This window comes from Hemicordylus capensis, chromosome 2 (genome assembly GCF_027244095.1).
Source record: "Hemicordylus capensis ecotype Gifberg chromosome 2, rHemCap1.1.pri, whole genome shotgun sequence".
In the NCBI taxonomy this organism is placed as follows: Eukaryota; Metazoa; Chordata; class Lepidosauria; order Squamata; family Cordylidae; genus Hemicordylus; species Hemicordylus capensis.
The window spans coordinates 41,706,879-41,731,380 of NC_069658.1; positions in this window are offsets into that span (position 1 = coordinate 41,706,879).

A 24,502-nucleotide genomic window follows, 5' to 3' on the forward strand; every position below is an offset into this window, starting at 1 on the left:
GTCCGCATTTGGACGTACTGGAGATTGTCCTCTCTGCAGTCAGTGAGACTGCAGAGAGGCAGGAAGCTGGCTGTGCAGGCTTCCTTCTTGCATGAAGGACAGCCCACACAGCCAATCAGGGAGGGAAAGACGGAGGAGCTTTCTCCCTCAACTCCAGTCCTGCCAAATACAGCCTCCAGTGCTGCATTCGGACAGCAGGGAGGCTTTGTGGAACCCTTGGTTTATAGCAATGGAACTCACTACAAACCGAGGGTTCAAATTGGCATCTCCTTTGCACTACCAACTGGACCAGAGTTGCACACGTTCAGATATAACGGTAAGGAAACTGTGGGTCCTTGCAACTCCAGTCCCCCATTACATGTGAATGTGGCCAAGGTTTATTCTTAGCTTTTGTCTCCTGCTGCACAAGCAGCAGGTGCAGCTCATCCCATCCATGAGTGAGTCCTTACTCTAGAATTTTCTAACAAAAAAGAAGGCATGGAAAGGAAAATGAGAATGAATAGGAAAAAAGAGGCAGATGGGGGGGAATGGAAGGAAAGAGAAAATGAGAAAGACATAATTTACACTGCTAAAAATAATGTGTTTTTCATTAATTAAGTTTTCTAAAGATTATGACAATATTTTATCCATTCTCTAATATTTATTTTCATTTATATCTGTTCCATGCTCTTCAGTCATGAGCTCATATTCATTATTTATTTTTATTTATTTATTTTACATTTTATATCCCGCTCTTCCTCCAAGGAGCCCAGAGCGGTGTACTACATACTTGAGTTTCTCTTTCACAACAACCCTGTGAAGTAGGTTAGACTGAGAGAGAAGTGACTAGCCCAGAGTCACCCAGCTAGTCTCATGGTTGAATGGGGATTTGAACTCAGGTCTCCCCGGTCCTAGTCCAGCACTCTAACCACTACACCACGCTGGCTCCCATTATGTTTTCCATAACATCTTTTCTTTCATAAGCAAGAAAAACTGAAGTGCCTTGCAAAGAACAGGAGAGATTAAGGGCAGACTGTAATATGCTTTTCGTATAAGGTTATGAAAACTAAAAGGAAAAAGTATTATTATTATTTTATTTTCTCTTTTTCTTTTTTTCTCCTCAACGTACTTCCTCACTTAACTCCATAGACCCAACTGCACACAAGCCTGGGTTTAGCAGCTAACTCCACAGCCATCAAAGGCCATTTCTTTTACAATATTGTAGCACAGCAGCTTATTTCCACCATTTTCAATTTATTTATCATTTAGCTATGGAAAAATATAGTTTGAGTTCAGGTCAGGGTTGGTCAATCATATCTACATATGCCAATAACATTCAGGTTGGTCTCAGAAAACGTAGGCCAGACTTGGGACTGTTGAAACTTTTATACAAGCAGATTCAGAACTATGGGTGACTAATTGCTTTGCTTCTGCCTTTTGTTCTCCTTTTGGAAATTCTCTGTCACGTAATTATTGCTACCACCTTCTCATTTTAAAGTTGTGTCTGAAAATGAAAAGTATTTGCATAACTGATAACCGCTCAAAAAGAATGTATTTTTCATGAATTAAGTCTTCTAAAGATTGTGGAAGCATATTATCCATTCCTTGATATTTCTTTTCATTTTTATGTATTTCATGCTCTTCAGTCATGAGGTCATATTCATTATCTTTTCCATAACATCTCTTTGAGCCCTCTTTCACTTCAATCAAAAACTGCACTCCACTGATAGTAAACTATTATGGTACAGTACAAATCTTGCTGTGATTTCACAAGCAGAAGGTATGTTAGTATTATGGTATTGGAATCTGTTACTGAAGGAATTGCTAGGGTTATTCAAGGGGAAGGGGGGCATAACCCAATGGTAAAGCATCTGCTTTGCATGAAGACGATCTCAGATTCAGTCTCTGGCATCATCTCCAGGTAGGGCTGGGAGATACTCCTACCTGAAAACGTGGAGAGCCACTGCCAGTCAGTGGAGACAATTCTGTGCTAGATGGACCAATGGTCTGACCCTGTATAAGGCAGCTTCCTTATACAGGCAGGTATTGCTATATTTAATAGCTACACTAAGCTGAGCTGGAGCTGGAAGAGTGCCACCAGGTTCAAGGAACTCATCATGCCCTGCCTTCAGGAGGAGCCGCTGAGCTCCCCCCTCCCCCCTCCCACAGGCAGGGGCATCTGACCAATGGGAAGAAGATGGGCACCGCTGGGCAGGTGGTCAAAGGAGGAGGCTTGCAGCAGCTGCAGGTAGCCAGCAGCAGGAGCCCTGGCCTGGGGGAGTGGAGAGCTCAGTGGTCCCCTCCTGGGGGGAGTGGCACCACGGGGGTGCCACCATGAGTGGGAGAGCTGCCCATGTTCTGAACCCGGGCCTTCTCTTCCCTCACTGCACTACTGACACTAAGTGTATATGTGTGTGTGTGTGTGTGAGAGAGAGAGAGAGACAGAGACAGAGACAGAGACAGAGACAGAGAGAGAGACAGTTTCCAGATCTGTGTGTAAACTTGTATTTTAATCACTTAGACTATTGGGCTTCAAACTGTGTTCCATGGATCCTCATCAGGGTTCCTGATGAGTGGGGGGAAATGAGTAAATGTTTCCCTGAAAGACTTCCTGCCACTTCTGATCTTTCTCCAGATCAGAAGACATCTCTAGATGTCTCTAGATTAGAAGATGTTTTGCATATCTAGGTCTCAACTCAAGCAGTACAACAGTGCACCTAGAGTACAACAGTTGTTGATGGGAATACCATGAAAGCCAGTGTGGTGTAGTCATTAGAGCAAGAGTAGGCATCCTGTGGCACTCCATCTTTTGTTGAACGACAACATCATCCCCAACCACAATAAACTATGGCTAGAGATAATGGGAACTGCAGTTCAACAACAGTTGGCATGCCACAGGTTGCCTGCCCCTGAGTTAGAGTGTTGGACTAGGCATGGAGAGGCCCACATTCAAGTCTCCACTCAGCCACGAAGCTCGCTAGGTGACCTTGAACTGACCACCTACCCAACTCACAGAGCTTTGGGTAGGATAAAACATGGGAGGGAAAACCATATTCATTAACCTGATCTGCTTGGAGGAAGGATAATATAGAAATGTCAGTAATAATAACAATAGTGGGGCTCAAGAGAGATCTAGAAGATCCTCAAAATCCTCTACAAAATGTGATGTTCCGTGACTGACATGCAAGGGTTCTTCAGCAGCAGACAAGCTGGCATGGAAAAGATAGCAAATATGAAAACCACCAAGTTAGACATTCAAGCTCAAGGACCTTTTATCTTAGTCTGATCACATCTAAAAGGAAGAAGAAGAAGAAGAAGAAGAAGAAGAAGAAGAAGAAGAAGAAGAAGAAGAAGAAGAAGAAGAAGAAGAAGAAGAAGAAGAAGAAGAAGAAGCACAGTGAGTCTCTGTAGACATGGCAGGGCCCATGAGGCCATCCTGCCTGCTGCAAAAGCCATTTCCAAAAGTCAGGGATCCACCATAATGTCTTCTAATCCGATATGAAGAGCTGTCATTAGAGGGGGAAATAGAGACACCCCAGAGCATAAGCAGTGGTGGATTAATGGAGAGTCAGAGTAGGCATGTGCCTAAGGCAGCAAAATTTGAGGAGCAGCAAATTTTGCCCATCCTCAAATTTTGCTGCCCCTCTCTGCGGTCAGCGGCTGTTGCAGCAAGGGTGGAGTGGGCGAGAAGAAAGTCCCCCACCCTTTATCTTATTTTTTAAAAGACAAACCTTTTCTGTTTAAGTTAAAAGGGTGGCAAAAGCCTTTTTGCCTATGGGTGGCAAAAAGCTTAATCCACCCCTGAGCATAAGTGGATGTACTCAGGTGTGCACAGATATATACTGTGCACACGGTAACCCAAGGCACACTCAAGCATTTCTACCTGCTGACAAGAATGCTGAAGACATATCTGTATGACATTCTAAAGGTGTATTGACCAAATGTTAAATCACAAAATGGATAAAATGGACTCTGTGCTTAAAGTAAGTGACACTGCACAGTAAGGCTCTGAAGGTGCCCTTCTGCTAATGGGAAGCTTCGACTCAGGGAAGGACTGTTTCCAGCTTATTGATGCTCAAGAAAAATGAGACATTCTTCTGTTTGCACAAGTCTTTGTACAAGACATTATTTACGTTCCTTTCTGATTAACTAGAGCAGGTGTTCCCCACCTGGGGTCCTCCAGGTGTTGCTGAACTATAACTCCCATAATCCCCAGTTTATTGTGGCTGAGGATGATGGGAATTGTAGTTCAGCAACATCTGTAGGACTACAGGTTGGGAACCACTGCACTAGAGTGAACAGAGCCATCATGGTACAGTGTTGCTATTCAGACCTTCTTTATTGTGTAAAATAGAATTAAAACATTAGAAAAAACATAAATTCTTCCTTGCCATTGGCCTCAGGTCTCAGTTTATCTAAATATAACACTTCTATGATCTTTTTTTTCAGCATACAATGTTCTGATTCCAAACATAGGAGAAACTGGAAGACATTTAGTCACCAGATTTAAAGAACCTTTAGCAGACATGCAATACATAAATAGGGAAAGACTGTGGTCACCAGATATGAAAAATAAATGTAATGGAGTAACAATGCAACTTAAAGTGAGCATTTTGAAATCAGAACATTGTATGCTGAAAAGAAAGATCAGAGAAGTGTTATATTTAGATAAACTGAGACCTGAAGTCAATGGCAAGGAAGAATTGATAGAAATTCTAAAGTACATAGGCCATTAAAGCATATATAAAGGAATTTGCACACTGAGGCTATGTTGAAACATCTGTTTTTAATTTTTTCTAATGTTTTAATTCTATTTTACGTAATAAAGAAGGTCTGAAGAGGAACATAGAGGTAGACTCATCATGTGTATTGCGTCGCCTATATACCATACCAAATAATTCATTGTATAGTGGTTAGCCTAGGACTGGGAGGCCCATCCCCACTCAGCCATGAAACACTCTGGGCTAGTCGCTTATCTCTCAGCCTAACCTACCTCACAGGCTTGTTGTGAGGGTAAATATAAACATATATTCCTTGGATTCTAGACTCCTTGGAAGAAGAGTGAGATATAAATGTAAGTAAAGGCTATAGCTTTATCTTCCTTATTTACCATGTTTGCCATTATGGTAATCCCCCCCCGCATTCTAATGTTTTCACTAGCATAAGAGTCCATGGAACAGAACTAGATCAGGTTCTCTTTCTGCATTGGCTCCAAGCCCCTGACCACCCCATGACCCAAACATCAGATAGGAACATAGGAACATAGGAAGCTGCCATATACTGAGTCAGACCATTAGTCTATCTAGCTCAGTATTGCCTTCACAGACTGGCAGCAGCTTCTCCAAGGTTGCAGGCAGGAATCTCTCTCAGCCCTATCTTGGAGATGCCAGGGAGGGAACTTGAAACCTTCTGCTCTTCCAAGAGCGGCTCCATCCCCTGCGGGGAATATCTTACAGTGCTCACACATCAAGTCTCCCTTTCGTTTGCAACCAGAGTGGACCCTGCTTAGCTAAGGGGACAAATCATGCTTGCTACCACAAGACCAGCTCTCCTCTCCAGTTTGAAATGCTGCCTATTAGTCTGGATGTCGGCCAGTAGCACAGAGGGGTGTGTCTGTTTCTGTTCTATTGCTCATTTCACTACCATATACATATAAGGAGAGTCTGAGAAAATGTGGAACACCTTAAGCTAATCTGGGCATTTCAGAAATTCTTTCAGAAAACTCAACTGAATTCAAGAAAGACCAATGAAGCAGGCAACTTTTTAAAAGGAAAGGATTTTTTTTAAATTTTTTTTGGAAGTGCTGATTTGAGTGATAGATCTAAAGAGAGTATTTCATCAAAACATATCAAATGGAACCGAGGGAAATTAAAAGAAGGAAAAGCGCCCAGCAGAAACTCTTTGTGAAGAGTCAGAGCTGAATGGATGACATGACAGCCCACACTTCATCACAGCATAGTCATTTTAGTGAAAGTGACAGATTTAATTACTTTTGTTCTCCCCTTGGACGATGCCAAGGAAATACCAGAAGTTAATATTTATCAATGTTTTCCGTACCAATACAGATCTTCTCAACTGTACCCTCCAGCCGTTTGTCACATGCTTTCTCATGTGACAAAATAACATCTGTCATGTGATCCAAACTACTTAGGGAACATTCAGCCAGGCACTTTATCACATTTCAGTTCTGTTCTGTTCAGATCTTCCAGGTTTTCCATAATCATGTACATATTTTATCTTCTCAGAAGGAATGGTGGGAGAAGAAAAAGGGCATAATACCACTGAATCTTGATCCTAGTTATTTTCTACATGCTACCACAATCCACCCAAAAAGTGTTTGCAGTGATGTGGCAAAACCCAGCAAATTATGTGAATGACTTGCCACAACCTGGAGAATCCTTTTATACCATTAAATCCACTGCTGCATCAGGACACAAGGCAGTCATGGCTGTTCTTGATCACTCCCCCCTACGCAGTCCCTTAATCTTATTTATTATTACCAAAGTAATAATGTGCAGTGATATCTTCTCCCTCTCCTGCCTGCTGTAGCAAGCAGGATTCCAGATGCGCCAACAGCTGGTGAGTTATGTGGATGCACAGACTAGGGATGTAAGTGGCAGGGGCGGAGGGGACTGTGGCTGCAGCTGCAGTATCAGATTTAAAAGTACCAAGGAATCTCCATATAGTGAGCCGGCAACCCTACCTGTGCATGTACACTGATTTTTTGACTATGGAATTGATGATTAATATTAACATACGGGAACTACACTCTGTAAACACTAGTCTAAAGAACACACACTGTAATTGTAAGTGGCATTTCTCCTTGACCAGAGACTCAGAACTGGAAATTTTAGCACTTGTTACCAATTAATGGGATGATATTTTGATGCAGTGAAGCTAATCATGAGTATAAGATTTTAGTAACTGTATTTGCCAGAACTGGAATATAAAAGTAGCACTTTAAATTAATCTAGCGAGCCAATATTCTGGGTGCTACTCGGGGAAAGCACTGGGATGGAACATGATGAGTTATAAATAATCTTATGGTTTGTGACTTCTTTTTGCCTGAAGGCATGTATGAGTAAGAACCAAGACAACCAGAGTAATTCAGGGCTGAGAAGGCTGGTGTAAGGGTTTCCAGTGATGAAATTTGCACAAATTTACACAAAGACAGAGTATCTCATCACAATATTTTCAGTGAAACTAAATAAACATTTTTTTTCATATCATGAATCCATTTACTGATAATTGCAAAGTAAGCACAATTGGTACCAAGTTTTATCTTGTGAAGGAAAACATAAGGTTATCTATTTGTTGCTTCCTGTTAGATGCTCTCTTCCTGTCAAAGACATAAATATTTTTTAAAGGTGGTGTTTACAGTGGTTTAATGTATTTTAATACATGGGTTGGAGTGCCCTTAACTGGAAAGCAGGATAAGAGTCTGGTTGTGCCCTGAATATCATGATACAATGAGGAGATTCTCACATTCAGCAAAAAGCGGGCTAAGGGAGCCTAGCCTGCTTTTTGCTGATCGTCTGCTGCCAAACCCTCCTAATTCCCCCTTCCCTTAGCTGAGGTTAGCGGAGCAAGAGCTCTGCTAACCCTGTCTTTTTTATTGTGTGTTGCTGCGGTGCAGTTCCACACCGTGGCAACACACAAGGAGACCCCCGCCCTGGAGTTCTCTCCAGGATGCCCTGCGTACTTGTGCAGGGCATCCTGGAATTTCCAGGGGCTGCACAGCCCCTGATCTCCGCAGCCCTTGCTGGCACTGTCACGGAGCCGGCAGTCATGTGGGCAGCCAATCCGGCCACCCTGGGCTGTCTGGGGATCATCTGCGGGGAGAGCGGGCTAAGCCCACTCTCCTCACAAACCCTCTGAAGGCAGGTCTCACTGATCGTGACACTCGCCTCTTTATGTGGCAATATAATGATATTGATACTGATGTAGATTTCACCAACATGCAAGAATTACAGACATGCAACATTCCAGTATAGAGTTCAGCTAACTCAGCTCAATAGCTCATACAGTAGGGGAAAGGATTTTGACAGCCTCCTCTTCCCGTGGAATAGTTTTGACCACCTAAAAATATGTCCCTGGGGGTTATATAGCCCTTAGGGACATTTTCAGGTGGCACTGGGTGCTTCTGGGGGAAGGGAGGTCTTTGAAATTCACTCCCCCACACAAGAACCAGGGCAGTGTTAGTCTGGAATTCTTCAGAAGCAACGGTACTGCAACAGTATTTCTCCCAAAGCACTGGTGCTTCATTAGTCTGGATGTCAATCAGTGAGCAAAAGAAGGAAATGGCATATCACTGTTCTGTAAACTCTTGTGCAAGTGCGAATGGAAGATGTTTTTCATTACAGAGCTACAGTGTTTGGGGATTGCACTACAGTAATGAAATACATGGTGAACAAGGAAGATACAGGCTGTCACATATAAACTCTTGTGGGCCGTTAAAAGTTTTGAAAAGAACTTCTGCAAAACCCTGTAAAATACAATAACTAGTGCAAAATGGTAGATCACAGATTTTGGATCACTGCCAACTTGGAAACAGCCCTTCCATGAACAGGAGAGACTGTCCATTAGTGGAAGACCACCTTGAGATCCAAACCTCTGTACCCCACCCCCACCCCGCCTTACTGTATATGTTCTTGTAACATGCAATCTAGCAGCAATGGCTAGAACACATTTAAAGCAAGTGCTGTAACAATTCTTTGTGATCCTCATGAACTGAGCCAATGGAGTCAAGCAAAAAGGGACATAAAACTGACCAGGATAGTAAGTAATAAATCTTCAAAAGGCAATCATGTTTTGAGTCTGCAACTTCATTGTTTCAATTCTTTCAGAGCTTCTATTAAGCAATTAAACTGGTTGCAGGTCAACAGCATAATATAAAAAACTAGGTACTGTTTTCAGAATGTTGTCACTGAAATAGATCTTTATTATTTAGCCTGTGCAGTGGTAGAGTGCCACTTTGATTTCTCCTGACCTGGCTACTTCCATGAGCACAATTCATTTGGAATGTCTTCTAGCACATTCTCAGTGAAAAAGGATGGGCATACCCCATTGGTTTCAATGTGTGCAGGCCTTAAGTTTGCTGCAATTACGTTTTATATATTTGCAACACAGCAAATGAAAATTATTTGAGGGTGTTTTTTTTTTTTTAACAGATTAACAAATTGCCAGTCATATATGACTTGAAAACTCACAAAAGAAGGTGGCAGTCATGAATTGTGGTGGTGTTGTTTTTTTGCAAATTCAGTTTTTATTGATGAATTGTTATATGAATTGTATCATGAATATAGCCATGAATTGTGATATTCTTTGCTATAAAAGCAAGTTGTGATTTTATATACAACTAATGGCGCAGCGGGGATGTAACCTGCCTAGAGAGCAGAAGACTGTTGGTTCAAATCCCCACTGGTGTGTTTCCCAGAATGTGGGGAAAGTCCTATATTGGGCAGCAGCGATATAGGAAGGTGCTGAAAAGCATCATCTCAGACTGCGTGGGAGATGGCAATGGTAAACCCCTCCTGTATTCTACCAAGAAAACTACATGGCTCTGTGGTCGACAGGACTTGACACCAACTCGACAGCACAACCTTAATCCTCAACTTTACAGTACTTTCTTTCTATCCCACCCTTCCTCCAAGGAGTTCAAGGTGGTGTGCACAGTTCTCCTCTGCCTTTCTTTTCATTTCATGAATGTGAAGAAGTTCAGTGTGAGAGTAGGTGAGTGATCCTAAAGTGGCTTTATAGCTGAGTAGGGATTTGAAGCTGGGTCTCTCAGGTGCTATTCCAAGCACTGTATCCACAATGGCTCATCCTCCCTGAAGTTGGGGAATGCATGAAGATTTTTCAGGGTCTGCTTGTGCTTCCCAGGTCTCCTGAGGAGCAGTTAAAGACTTAGGGCATATATACAGTACAAATGCTTGCTGGTTTTAGCTAGTTTAACATTGCAGTTTCCCTCCATAAATCCTGAAGACTATATTTTTGTGGGGGCATGGAGACTTCTGTTAGACAAGCCTAGTCCTCTCATCAAACTACAGTTCCCTGAGTTCTGTCAGCCTCAACCAAGTTCAGAAACAAACCGCAACCTCCATCTGACCATCTGGTTTCAGTGCAAATAGACCAGAGTCTTAAGTAGGGATGTGCAAAATGTTCTGATGTCAAAACATTTTGACTCAAAACAGGCCGTTTTGAGTGTTTCGAGCTCAAAACAAAATGCCCTTTAAAGAAAGGGCCTCTTTTGAGCTCAGAAAAAACAACCTCGTTTCGAGTCAAAACGTTTGACATTTTGAGGTCCATTTTGGAGGCCTGTTTTCCCCTTGCTGGTTGGTTTTCTGGCACAGGCTTCTAATTGGCTTGCCATCTCCTTGCTTCTTGGTTGGCTTGTTATCATATAAATCAAGTGTTGTGGACAACTGTGCCTCCATTGGCTGGTGGGGGGGGGAGCTCAAAAGAGGGAGTTTCAAAATATATTTAACAGGACTGGGAGGCAGAGAGAACCCTTATAGTGTGCCTCTCTTGAAGAGGACACATCAGGAGAGGAGGAAAGATCAAAGACTGCAGCAACAGAGAGCAGACTGGTGGCGGCCTGGGCCTGCCTGGCCCAGTAGAGAGAGAGACACAAAGAGTGCCTGCTGGCTTATCTGTGACTCTCTCTCTCTCTCCCCCCCCCTTCCCCCTTTTCCTTTTTGCAGTGCCAATCAACTGCTTATTTTCCTATTTTTAGCCTACTTTCCAATAGGCTTATGAGATCACCCGGCATTCCATTTTTCCTTCCATGTGTCCCCCCGACCAATCAACTTCGCATTGCTTGGACCAATATGAACCAAATCAGGTACAGTTGTAGGGACACGTAGAGACATCTCAACAGCGTAGTTTGTGATGATGTCATGCACACCAATTCAAGGTGGTGGACACATAAACAAGTGGGCTAACTTGTGAACCTTTTATCTGATTAGAACCAAATTTGCTGCAGATGTAGGGACACATAGGGATGCTTCAATGGCATAGTTTATGATGATGTTATCTACCCCAATCCAAGATGGTGGACATGTGAACATTTGAGGTGCAAGTGGATAACTTGAGGACTGTCTAACTGATTTGAACCAAATTAGGTACGATTGTAGTGAGTGACACACAGGGACACCTCAGTGGTGTAGTTTGTGGTGATGTCATCTACCCTGATTGAAAACCAGCATGGTATAGTGGTTAGAGTGCTGGACTAAGACCAGGGAGACCCGAGTTCAAATGCCCATTAAGCCATGAAACTCACTAGATGACTCTGGGCCAGTCATGTATCTCTCAGCCTCACCTACCTCACAGGGTTGTTGTGAGGGTAAACATAATCGTGTACTCTGGGCTTCTTGGAGGAAGAGCAGGATATAATTTTTTTTAAAAAAAAATTGCGGAACCATGAACTTTTGTGGCGCAAGTGAGCTAACTTGTGAACCGTTTAACGGATTTGAACCAAATTTGCTACAGCTGTAGGGACACATAGGGACACCTCAATGGTGAAGATTGTGACAATGTCATCTACCCCAATTCAAGATTAATAGCAGACGTGTAAATCTTTGAGGTGCAAGTACACTAACTTGAGGACTGTCTAACGAATTTGAACCAAATTTGGAACACCTGTAGTGAGTGACACACAGAGGAGACCTCAATGGTGCAGCTTCTAATGATGGCATTTACCCTGATCCAAGATGGCAGACATATGAACATTTGAGACACAAGAGATCTAACTTGTGGACCTCGATTTGCACCAAATTTAGTCCAGGTGTAGAGACAGTGAAAGGAAAGTAGGCTGATCAGTTCATACTAGAACAATCTGTTTAAAAATTGTACCACCAACCCCAGTGGCTTTAACTGGGTGCTGCTGTGGATTTTTTCTTCTTTTGTGGATTTTGTATTCTTCTTGTAGCCAGCACCCAGTGGCTTTAATAACTTTGTTCCTGTGCTGACTGTTTTTGTTCTTTGTTTCATTACAGCCCCAAGCTGCACCTTTGCTGCTGCTGTGTGCCTGGATTGGATTTCATTTTTATTTTATTTTTTCATTTTTAAGGCTGGTATATTCTGTGTCTTCTGTCTGGTGAGCAGTCTGCACGGATCTCTCTCTGGGGTTTTGGTGCCCTCCCCCCACAGCTTTTTCTTTTTGGGTTGTTGTTGTTGTTGTTTGCTAGTGCCCAGTCCCCCGCTAGCAGCAGCAGCACAACCAATTCCCAATCCAGCAGTGTGGTGTCCCTGGTGTTCCTGGCAGGGCCAAGGGAGCCAATAGTTCCACCTCAGCATTCTACCTGGTGGTTCACAGAGGGGCCCCTTGGCACCTTGCCAGGAGTATGTGAGGAGCCTACAGAGCCCTGCAGCAGTGCTGAACAGTGTGTCCTGCAGTACAGAGTCAGACTTCTCCCAGGTTACACACAGGAGTCTCTTCCACAGCCTTGCATCCAGAGATGCCAGGGAGGAGATGCCTGGAACCTTTTGCATGCACGGAAGCATGCAGATGCTCTTCCCAGAATGGCCCCATCCCCCAGAAGGAATATCGTAAAGAGCTGCTCACATTTCTTCCATCCTGTTCAGAGTCTTCAGGCAGCTGAGCTCAGAGCTGAGCTGCCCAGGCCATGATTGCTCCATCCTGTCTTTCTGTGGCAGGCAGGATGGAAGGAAGGAAGGTTTGCTGCTATAACTATCTGGATTTTCTGGATCTCAGATTGACAAAGGCAGGACCTGGGTGCCTGCTTGCCTTGAGTTGTTTTTTGTTTTGTTTGTGAGATAGTTTTATGGCAATAAATGGACAAGTCCTAGTCTGACATTCTAACATGTACATGTTTTCAGTCCCACTATGGTATCCACTCAAATGTACAAAATCTCTTGGATCAATGACAACACTAGAATTTCTCAGGCACTCCTGAGAAGGCAATTACAATTACAATACAGACAGATTCTTTTTAATTCTTAGAAGCATTTAAGAACATTAATTAAATATGGCATGTTCATAAATCAAGTAAATAATCTGCTTTTTTATTGTGTTCAAATTTCTTGGCGGATACTTGCCAGGAGTTTTAAGGAGCAGGCTTATATTAGAATGGCGGCATATGCTACAAATGATACAAATGTACATCAAAGCTACAAAGCAGCTTTACTCCTTTTTTCTTCTTCAGCTTGTTAAAAATTATGGCCAGCAAAGGTTCAGGGAGTTCACAATGTGATGATTAGTTATCATTATACGGAATGTGGAGTTCCATGTCAAAGAGACACACAACAGAAAATGAAATGAAATGAAAATTCAGCAAGAAGCAATTAAGAATCTGGAAATAATTTGTTTTTTTATAGCAGAGCCTTGGATGAGGTAAGCTCTTTTCATCCTCCAGTTTTTCTCTACAGCACCATTGTAGGCTTTATGCACAGCAGAGCTGTATCAATGGAGTGAGTGCAATTATCCATGGAATACTGTGCTACTCACTGTAGATAAGGGTGGATGACCCTGCATTTTAAACATTAAACAATCACTAACCTAACAATTGACAACTTTTCCCAAATGACGTTTCACTAGTACAGCAATTCACCACAATTGCTGTAGGACAACCTTGCACTGAAATCAGCTAGATTTGTCAGCACTAGGCCATAGGCAACCACTGAAGATGGAGGCTGAAGTCAGGACAGGTCCAGGAGCAAGGCAGTCACCCAGGGTGAGGAAGCAGCCAAGAGTCAACACTGAAGCAAAGGGCTATCCACGTTTCACCTGGAAGTGATCAGGCTTGGCTTAGGCAGTGAGGTCTCCCAGTAACAAGGCAAGGGATGAGCCAGGAAGCAAGGTACATATGTGAGACAAGGCAGAGATCCAACTACAAGGGAACAAAGGAGGAAGGCAGCAAAGACACCCAATAGGACTGTGTTGTAGTCTATCTAGCAATCTGTTATGTGTTGTTGTTTAGAAGTTTGTCCCAGTAGGGATCCTGTAGAGAGTGTGGGGTGTGGAGTGAGAAAGGAAAGGGGGGAAGAGAAAAATGAAGTTGTTCCTGAATAAAGCTTAGGTAAACAAAGCATAAGCTTGTTTTGTGTTTATGAGGGAAACAGCTATAAGACATTTGGCAATGAGATTCGGAACCAGCTATGTGTGTGTGAGCCTGCAAAGCTTGTGAATGTTCCTGCACCTTTCTTTCCCTGCATTACTGGGCAGACATTCCTGAACTGCTGTATTCTCCTGTTGCTGTTGCTGATGCTGATTGTTTATCCAGCTTCCTGACATGCACAACACCTGAAGGTACTTTTTTTCCCTTATGAGTCCTGAACTCTGTGGTTCACTGGGTACCCACAGCTGCATGGCTCAAATCCCACCACCCCCAGTTTTGTCCATGGAAGGAGAATCTGCTCTTCCCTGGAAAGAATGGAGGTCCTATTTCTGCAATTACCTCACTATACAGAGCTCTGTTTTTACTCTAGCAAAGCAGAAGGCTATACTGCTTCACTGCCTGCCCTGAAGGCCAAAGAACATAAAATCATTTGCCCTTCCTGCCAACTTGGAAGGGGTTGCCAATTCTTATGAAGCTGCTCTTCGAGCCTTAGATGATCATTTCATATAATAATAACAACAACAACAACAACAAAGCAATACCAGGGGATAGCAGAATAGAAGAAAAAGAAATAGAAAAGATAAGAAAATACAAAGATCTACAAATTGAAATTGAAAGTCTGTGGCAGAAAAAGACCAAAATAATCCCAGTGGTAATTGGCGCCCTGGGTGCAGTCCCAAAAGACCATGAAGAGCACCTCAACACCATAGGGGCCACAGAAATCACCATCAGCCAATTACAAAAAGCAGCTTTACTGGGAACAGCCTATATTTTGCGACGATATCTATAATAACCAACAGTATTGATGATAAAATTCTGGCATCCCAGGTCCTTGGGAAGGACTCGATGTCTGGATGAAACAAACCAGTCAATAACACCTGTCTGACTGTGTGAATAAATAATAATAAGGTTAAGATCTTATTAATATTAATATTAATATTAATAAGAATAGAACATTATGAGTTATATTCTAGATCCCAACGGCCAGGTGAATCTATTGATCATTGCATGCCTTAAGTGTAACCCATGAGTTTTCCAACTTTACTGATGAAATGATCAGAGATCAGATTGTTATAGGAAAAGGCCTGCTCCAAACTGTGAAAAACTTCTTAGACCAGAAACGTACCTCAGATAAAATTACTGAGATGGCTAGGAGGATGGAAAATGTGCCTTCCCTGTGCTCTGATTTTGGTACTCTGCCAAATCACTCTTTGGTACCCCACAACCAACTTCCTGAAATCCAGGCTGTTCAGTCTAATTCCTTCCAATTCCAGTCTTCTCCTATGGCAGTGCCCCAGAAAGTGGCAGCACAAGAAAAGAAGTGCTACCAATGTAGCACTGTTGTGGAGACTCTGACCACAAAGCCAATTTTGCGCACAGTCCTGCATGGAAGTAGGGATGTGTACGGAACTGGCTGGCCTGCTTCAGTTCGAGTCCGGATCAGACTCAAAACAGACCGGGCCAGTTCAGTCCAGCACCCCCTTGAACCCCCACCCCCAGGTTTGCTCAGGTCTGGGGTGGTTCGCTCAGGTCAGGTCTTTATTTTAATTTTTTTTTTACTAAAAAAGTGTTTTTTATGTCACTTACCTCCTCTGGGTGTGTTGTTGGAAGTGGTGGGGGGGTCCATGGAGGTTTCCCCTCCCCCCGTTGGCTTTCCTTGTAGCCCAAACTGGCTGTTCAGCCAGCTCTTCAGCCTGTTCCGTCCTTCCCCCTCTGGTGCAGTGGCCATTTTGGAGGCTGCCACATCTGCAATAGGCTCTGCATGACCAAGGCCATGCAGAGGCTAATTGCGGAAGCATGGCAGCCTCCAAAATGGCCACCGTGCTGGAGTGGGGAGGCCTAAACAGACCAAGGTAGGCTGACAGGGGAAGGGGGAACCTCCTCAGACCCCACCACCACCACCTCCAACAACCCCCCCAGAGGGAGTCAGGGGGTGTTCAGTCCAGGGTTGGACTGAACAGGGGGTGGTTCGGTTCAACCCTGGACCATTGAACCAAACCAGTTCACCAATGAACTGGCTTGACGCTGAGTCGGTTTGCACATCCCTACACGGAAGGTCACTTGCAACAGGTGAAAAAAGGGGGACACTTTGCTAAGGTTTGCAAGTCTGCTGTCCACTCCATTACTGATTCACCATATGAAAAGGATGAGGCAGCTGAACCAATTCCTGACAAAGTTTTTAAGTGTGACAGACTCAAAGCCTGCTTCTCCACGTTGCCAAGTTAAACTTAATGGCCATGAAGTACAGATGCCACCTGATTCTGATTCTCTGTACACTATCATTTCCCATCTGCTTTACAAGAAACTCATTACTACATCAGATCTGCACCTGCAACCTTCATACAACCACACATCGGGATTAGGGATGTGAGAACCGGCTCAAGATTGCCATTGAACTGGTCCAGATTGAGGGCTCACCATTGAACTGGTCCGGCTCGAGGGCTCAACCTCAAGCCGAACCCGCCCCCCCCCCACACACACACACACAAAACCGGGGGCTCGGGGCCAGTTCAGAGGTTCTAATCTTAACATATATATATATATTATTAATTTGTACATTCACTGTTGTGGGTCCAGCAGCCTTGGGGTGACAGACTCTGCAGTCTCCCTCTCTCCCGGCCTCCACCCAGTCATGCAAGGACTATTTCAGCCTATTTTCAGGCCATTCCGGCCCTTTTCCCAATGGCAGTGGCCATTTTTGAGGCCGCCATGCATGCTCCCTGGCCATTTGCATAGCTGAAACACCCTTGCAGAACTGGGGGGAGGCCAGCAGGGGGAGGAGAAGATTGCAGAGACACGCACAACTCACAGCTGTGCCAGCAACCAGCAACCCCTCCCCCAGGCCAATATTGGGCTGAAAACATCAAAAAGATCTATGGATAGACCCAAATAGCACGGAACCCATATTATAGATGACTGAGCATCCATATGCTGCTATGATTGCTGATTTATCGGATGTTTTTGTTGATACTCCTAGCACTGCCATATATAACATAAAATTGGGATGAAGGCAAGGCAAATGCAATACCTGTACAACACAAAATGAGGAAGCACTGCACCAACTTAGAGAGCAGCTCATAAGATTCCAGCATGCTGACAACATAGAACCTTTTGATTCATTGGAATGGGTCTCTCCCATTGTTCTTGTGTGAAAATCAAATGGTACACTTGGAATGTGCACAGATTTAAGAGAAGTGAATCCCAACATGTTGTTAGATTGTCATTCCTTACCCAATATCAGTGAAATGCTACTTACTCTGAAAGAGGCCCCAGAGTTCACAACTTTGGCCTATCATCAAATTTCTCTGTTCAGAAGTTCTCGCAAATACACAGCCTTCATTACCCTAGAGACGATCTTTTTTCCATTCAAAAGACTGCCCTTTGAATTAGCCTCTGCAGCTTCGTTATTTCAGCGAATGATGCATGCAATTTTGAGGACTACGGATGGCATCACATACTTTCAGGGTGACATTTTAATGTATGGCAGAACCATAGAGGAGCATGATGCTAAACTGACAGAAGTTTTAAGCAAACTCTGACAACACAGACTTAATATAGGAACACACAAAGCTGCCATATACTGAGTCAGACCACTGACTCAGTACTGAGTCAGTATTGTCTCACTCAGTATTGTCTACAGTACCCAGACTGGCAATGGATTCTCCAAGGTTGCAGGCAGGAATCTCTCTCAGCCCTTGTCCTATAAAAAAAAATATTGTCCTATCTTGGAGGTGCCAGGGAAGGAACTTGTAACCTAGATGTTCTTCCCAGAGTGGCTCCATCCCTAAGGGAAATATCTTACAGGGCTCACGCTTCTAGTCCCCCTTTCCTATGCAACCACAGCAGACCCTGCTTAGCTAAGGAGACAAGTCATGCTTGCTGCTACCACAAGACCAGCTCTCTTTCTTACTCTTCCTATCAGGGACTTACTATCTCTGCAGAGAAATGTCAGTTTTCCACACACTGAGTGATGTACTTGGGACACACAATATCTCAGAGTGGCATACATCCCAAAACAGACTTGGTCAAAGCTACTCAGGAAGCACCAGAACCACATAAGGCTGCATTTCTATCATTTTTAGGACTCTGTATTACTCTAAATTTGCTAGAAAATTTGCATCCAAAGTTGCTTCATTGTGTCTTCTTCTTCTTTTTTTTTTTTTAAAGAACATAGCATTTTACTGGGATGCATCAAGCAAGGCTAGTTTTCAAATTGGCCATTGCTGAAGGCCCTGCTTTCACTTTGTTTGACACCAACAGGCACATTATTGTAACCACTGATGCTTCTGAATATGTTTTGGGTGTTCTTTTGACCCAGAAAAAAATGGAACAGGGAAATTACAGTTGCCTTTTCTTCCAGAGTGCTTACTGCATCAGAGAAGATGTATTCTGTCATTGAAAAAGAAGCCCTAGCATAAATTTTGGGTAGTGACGCACTTCAGGACTTACTTGTGGGACAGAAAATTCACTTTACAGTTAGATGATAAACCCCATCTGCTTTATTCACTTCTTAGGGATCAAGACGAGTGACCCCAAGTGGACCCCAAATGGATCACCAGGCTTATGGACTTTGATTTCCAGGTGGTATGTCTTTCAGATCTTTGGAATACAACTGCAGATTGTTTATCTCGACTTCCACTTCCAGGTCAAGAGGAGATCACAGAAAAAAAGGATAAAGGAGTAGTAATTGTGCAAATAACTTCATCCACTCATGGAGTGATCATGCCTTCTGAGTGGGAAGCAGCCCTCAGTGCTGACCAAGTGCTTACTGAAACCTTACATAACTAATGGATGGCCATGCAAAAAGAAACTTCAACATCTTCAACCATACATGCATGTAATGAGTGAGCTGTCTCTTCTCAATGAGCTGGTGTTGAGAACTGATTGTTTGGTGGTACCAACCTCCTTACAAGCAAAAGTGATCAAATGAAAATGATCAAATGAAAAACAAAGGTCACCTGGGTGAGAGCTTGCCTAAAAGGTGAATCAGAGAAAGTTTCTGGTGGCCAGCTATGGGCAAACACATTGAAAATGTAATCAGGCACTGTATGGCCTGCTCTGTATGTGACAAATCACACCTTTACCATCCCCTTGACTCCAATAGAGTATCCCAATGGTCCTTGAGGAAAACATGCTCTGGATATAATGGGGCCTTTTGATAACCAACCCACAAAACAAAGATGTGTTCTGTGGATGATGGTATACTATTCCAGGTGGCCAGAAGTGTCATTTGCTGACAAAATTATTACAAACAAGGTGATTCAGTTCACAGCTGCAGTTTTTGCAGGAGAAGGTCTTCCTAAATAACTAGTGACTGACAATGGGGCACAGCTTACCTCATTTGAAATGGAGCAATATGTGCATAACCATGGGATAAAACACAAGACTATTTCATTGGACCATCCTTGAGGGAATGGCTTAGTGGAACCAATGAACTGATTAGTGAAGGGAAATTTACAACTGGCTACTATGTAACAACAACCCTAGAAGGAGGCAATGTGGAAGCACAAAACACCCCATTGTTCCCCATGGGTAGCTCTGAGGGACACCAAAGTGGGTTGTGTGATAGGACATTATTGGTACTACCTATCACCCAACCCACAAAAGAAATGGGCAAGCGGGAGATTTTAAACAAATTTTAAAATCTTCCAAACCCCCATAGGATTCTGCAGGGGGGGAATGGGGTGTTTTGAGTTTCCCCATTGATCCCTATGGCCAAAATGCTTTGAAATGTTTCATCGAAACAGCCAGTTCAACCTCTGTTTTGATGAAAGGGTTTGGCCATTTTGCATTTTGTTTCAAGCTCAAAATGAAATTCAAAATCTGTTTTATGCACATCCCTACCTAGGAACACTGCTGGACTAGCAGTGATTGATAGGGTTGTGCGTTTTGTATTTTTTCTGTTTCAATTTGTACCAAATCTGAATCAACCCCATTTTGTATTTTGTCTGAAATTAAGCCTTCCGAATCACCCCAGTTTTGTTTTGTATCTGAATTAATCTGAATCTGAATCCGAATTAATTCATATTAAAAAATGGGGCACATGGTCAAAAGAGTGGGTGGGGGTTATAATGCTCAATGAGTGGAAGCTACAACAAAAATTTCAAAGGAGTTGGGCAAACTGCTGATTTTTGGTTAATTTTTGAAGTTTGCGGCGCGTCTTTCAGATTTTCCCCACAGGGTATGATGGAGGTTTCAGGAAAAGTATAGCTTCACATGGGGTGAGGGGAAGGGGTGGCCCAGAGTGGAGTGTGGTTGGTTGTAGTGCCCAGTTGGTACAAGGAAGCTACCACAATTTTTTTCAGAGGAATTTGGCAAAGGGCTGATTTTTAAAGAATTAATGAAGTTACGTGTCTTTTAGATTTTCCTCATAGGTTATAATGGGGGTTCCTGCAGTCCCATAACTGCACTTTAGGGGCACTGAGGTGGCCCAGAGCAAGTGGCGGTGTAGTGCACATAGGGTGCCAACCACCCACATGGTTTGCCAACCCATGAAGTATAGGGTTTTCTTGTTCTAGATGTGTTCTGAGAGTAGATTCTCTAGTAGCATATGAGAGTGGATTCATGGTTTTTCATTAAAAAATCTCATTTGCTACCAGAGAATCTAAACTCAACACCTCAGAAACAACAAAGCCCAGTACCCCAATGGGTTTGCAATCCAGGGAGGTGGTTGGCACCCTCTGTGCACTACACCACCACTCACTTCAGGCCACCCCAGTGCCCCCCAGGTGGAGTTATAGGGCTGCTGAAACCTCCATTATTTCCTAGGGGGAAAATCTTAGAAACGCGTAAACCTCAAAAATTCCTAAGAAATCAGTCCTTTGCCCTATTTGGAATCTGGGTGCACCACCCTTGGGGCACTGTCACCCAAACCACTATTTTGCCCCTGAAGCCCCACATAAACAAGTTGAAAGAGTGAAGAGAATGATGAACAACAACACCACTTAATTTTTTGGCACAGTTATTTGAGAATTTTGCAGCGTGTGTGAGCCTGTCCCTGTGGCACTAGCACAGCAGCACAACCTATTTGTGGATTCAAGCAATCTTTCAATAAAAACACTCCCTTCCCATGGAACAGTGACCACAGGTCATTTGAGATAGCAAGATAGACCAATGAGCCAGAGTGGTGTAATGGTTAGAGTGCTGGACTAGGACCGGGGAGACCCGAGTTTAAATCCCCATTCAGCCATGATCTAGCTGGGTGACTCTGGGCCATTCACTTCTCTCAGCCTAACCTACTTCACAGGGTTGTTGTGAGGAGAAACCTAAGTATGTATTATACCACTCTGGGCTCCTTGAAGGAAGAACGGGATATAAATTTTTTTTAAAAAAAAAAAAAAACTGCCTTGGTACTATGGAACAGCTTCAAATGTTCATTTAACTGAAGTGGAGTGAGCCGTAGCCCAAACAAATCAGCCTACTGTTCAGAATTGTTGAGATTTATCATCACTGCATTTAAGAAAGTGCAAAACCATGGATCATGGTTACAAGAAAGAGAGAAGCAACTAAGATTCCTGGGGATGTCAATAAATTGACAGAGATATTCCCCATCCCCCTCCTTTTGTGTCCTGTAGTCCCATGTGGATGACCTGTCCCTGCAGTGGCAAAAGTTGTGAACCACTGGCTTAGACATCATGTCCCACGAAATTACATTGTGGCCTAAATTACATTAGACTGCTCAACTTGGGCAACAAAACTTAGACACCACTATAACTCATAAAAATCAGAAGAAAAACAAAATAGCTCTTCAAAAGAGCCCTGAACAAGTCAAGAGATTCTTTCTAAACCTTTGGAAAGAAACACCTGTGTAATTTCAGAACTTTCCTAACCGGCTTCTCGAAAAGCTTCTCCACACAATTTATACCATGGCTTTTAGCAAGAGCTTTGGAATTGCATTGAGCTCCCAAAGATATTTGGGTATTTCTGTCTCAAAATGCTGTCTTCCAAATCCCTTTGCAAGGTCAGTTTGCATTTAAATCACACTGAATACAACACTTAACTATACTATTAATGCTCAACAACTTTTTGCATATCTTATCTTCTGCTAATCACTCAGTGCCTCAGCTGGAGTGGAGAGAGTCAGAGAAGTCAATTTGAATTGCAATGCTTTTCCGAATAACAAAGCATTCTGTCCGAAACACAGTCATTTCGATTTGGAAACAAAAATCTCTGATTTTTAATTCTTGATTTTGTTTTGGTTACAAAACCTCCGAAATTGCCATTTTCTGGCACAAAACGTTTTGTACCCGAAATGAAATGCACAAGCCTAGTGAGTGAGTAAGATTGAGAGGGCTAAGTAGAAATCAGGAGCTCCCCACCCATCTCTTGACCTCATTCTCATCTTCCACAGCTGAGCCAGGTTGCGTCTCCTTCTCATGAAGTGATCTGACCTCTCCTCCTGAGGAGACCTTTCCAGGATCCACCTGTTAGCTGCCAGGCAAGCACCCCATTGTTGTTGCTGCTGTAGTTGGGTTCAGGCTCTGCACTGGCACTTTTGAGGGTCTGGCGGTGATACTGGTGGTCTCATACCCAAGACTGGGTCTGGATTTTGAGGGAGACAATCCTCCAGATCTTGAGATGGCAGATGGGTTGCTTGTTTTGGGTCAGGCAGTGGGTTGTTTATGGGTTCTGGATGAGGCTGCTAGATGAGCCAAGGCTCTTCCTTGAAGGATTCACCGCTAGAGGACTCACCTCTGGCTCTCCAGGTCCAAGTTGGTCACGGGTTCTGAACTGGGCAGCAGCCGTTGTCGGCCCCAGATAAGGCAGCTGTCTGGATACAAATTCTTCTTCAGAGAATTCACATCCTGAGGGCTCATAATTGGAAGATTCTTCAGGACCCCAATAAGTGTTATCTCTGACAAGTGTCATATTCAAGCAGACAACCAAATCAAGCCTATCAAAAGCAGAAACACAAGGACCAAGGAGACCCTGAAGTTTAGTCAAAGCCTAAACCCAAACAGGAAGCCTTTAGATCCTTCCTGGTTTGAAATGATCCAAGGAACAGCCTGGCTGGCTGGAGGCAGACCTGAGTATGAGAACATGTTCTGGTAAGGTTTATGTAATTCAGCTAGCTACCATAGGGGGCAGTAGTATGCAAGTTCTCAAATTCTCAGCATTAACGCAGGTAGCTCTTGTCGGAATTTCTCTAATTAAGAACTGTAAAAATGGAAGTTAATGACAATAAATTAAAATAAATTATAAAAGTATAATTATAACCTATTTCATTTTGTCCTCTCTAGTTTTAAGATATTCCTCTAGTAAGTACAAAATGAATTGTACGGTTTTAAATCAGAGTAGACAGACACAAATATGTAGTTTGTATAGGGTATGTAGGACATATAGATAGTGTAAACAGGAGCACACCCACTCTCTGATCAATCAAAGCCTTTCTGATTCTTCTCAGCATCCAACTAGCAGAACTGACAACTGAACCTTTGGCCCAGCCTACCATGGAAATAACAACCTGAAGAAAGGTTTTCGCCTGTGACAAGCAAAACATAACACTTTCTCAGGCCAATACTAAATCTCCCCCACATTATTTATGGCTTCAAGGTCTTGTACAGTTGCATGGATAGATGCTACACAAACATTATTTTAATGCTGTCCTATCACCTCTCACAACATCGGGAGCCAGGTCTCACAATCGGTGAGACCTGGTTTGGTGAGCTGAGCAGGGAGGGAGCCCTGGGTGGCCAGATCGGCTGCCTACACGATTGCTGGCTCCGTGACGGAGCCAGCGGGGGCTGGGGGGACTGGGGCTCCAGCATGCCCTGCGCAAGTGGTGAAACCCCTGGCATGCCCTACGCGATACTGTTGAGACACACACACACACACCGGTAGGCGGCCTTTTGCCTCCCCTCTGGGGGTCTCCTCATGAGTGCCACAGCTACTCATGATTTTTAAAACCAGGTTTGCGGAGCACTCACTTTGCAAACCTGGTTTAGGGCAGGGGTACTTAGGTGGGTTACCCGCCTAGGAACCACAGGGCTCACAGCTGAGCCTGGTGGTTCACACGATGGGGTGAAATCAGGCTAGCCTCTGCTAGCCCAATTTCATCCCATCATGTGAATAGCCTCATTATGTTTCTGATAGCAAACCTAAGCAAAAGCTAACAACATTTCTATAAACATTGGTTTGTATCCAACGAAATCCTATGCACAATTAAATAGTGAATCCTATGCACAATTAAAATCAGTGGGACTTAGGTAAATCATGAATAATTTGTCTTATGAATTTCAGTGGTACTTAGTCACAATTTGGATACAATGAGAGATGTGAAGGCCTGCGGGGGGGGGGAATAGGAGATAAATGGGGGGGCATTTTCCCCCAGAAAAACACAATAAACCTGGGGTGGATGGTTTCCCCCATTTTATAAAATCTCCATTGTCTTTCCCAGAGTTTTCTCCATAGAGCTCTATCAGGGAAGTGGGTGCATTGGGGCTGAT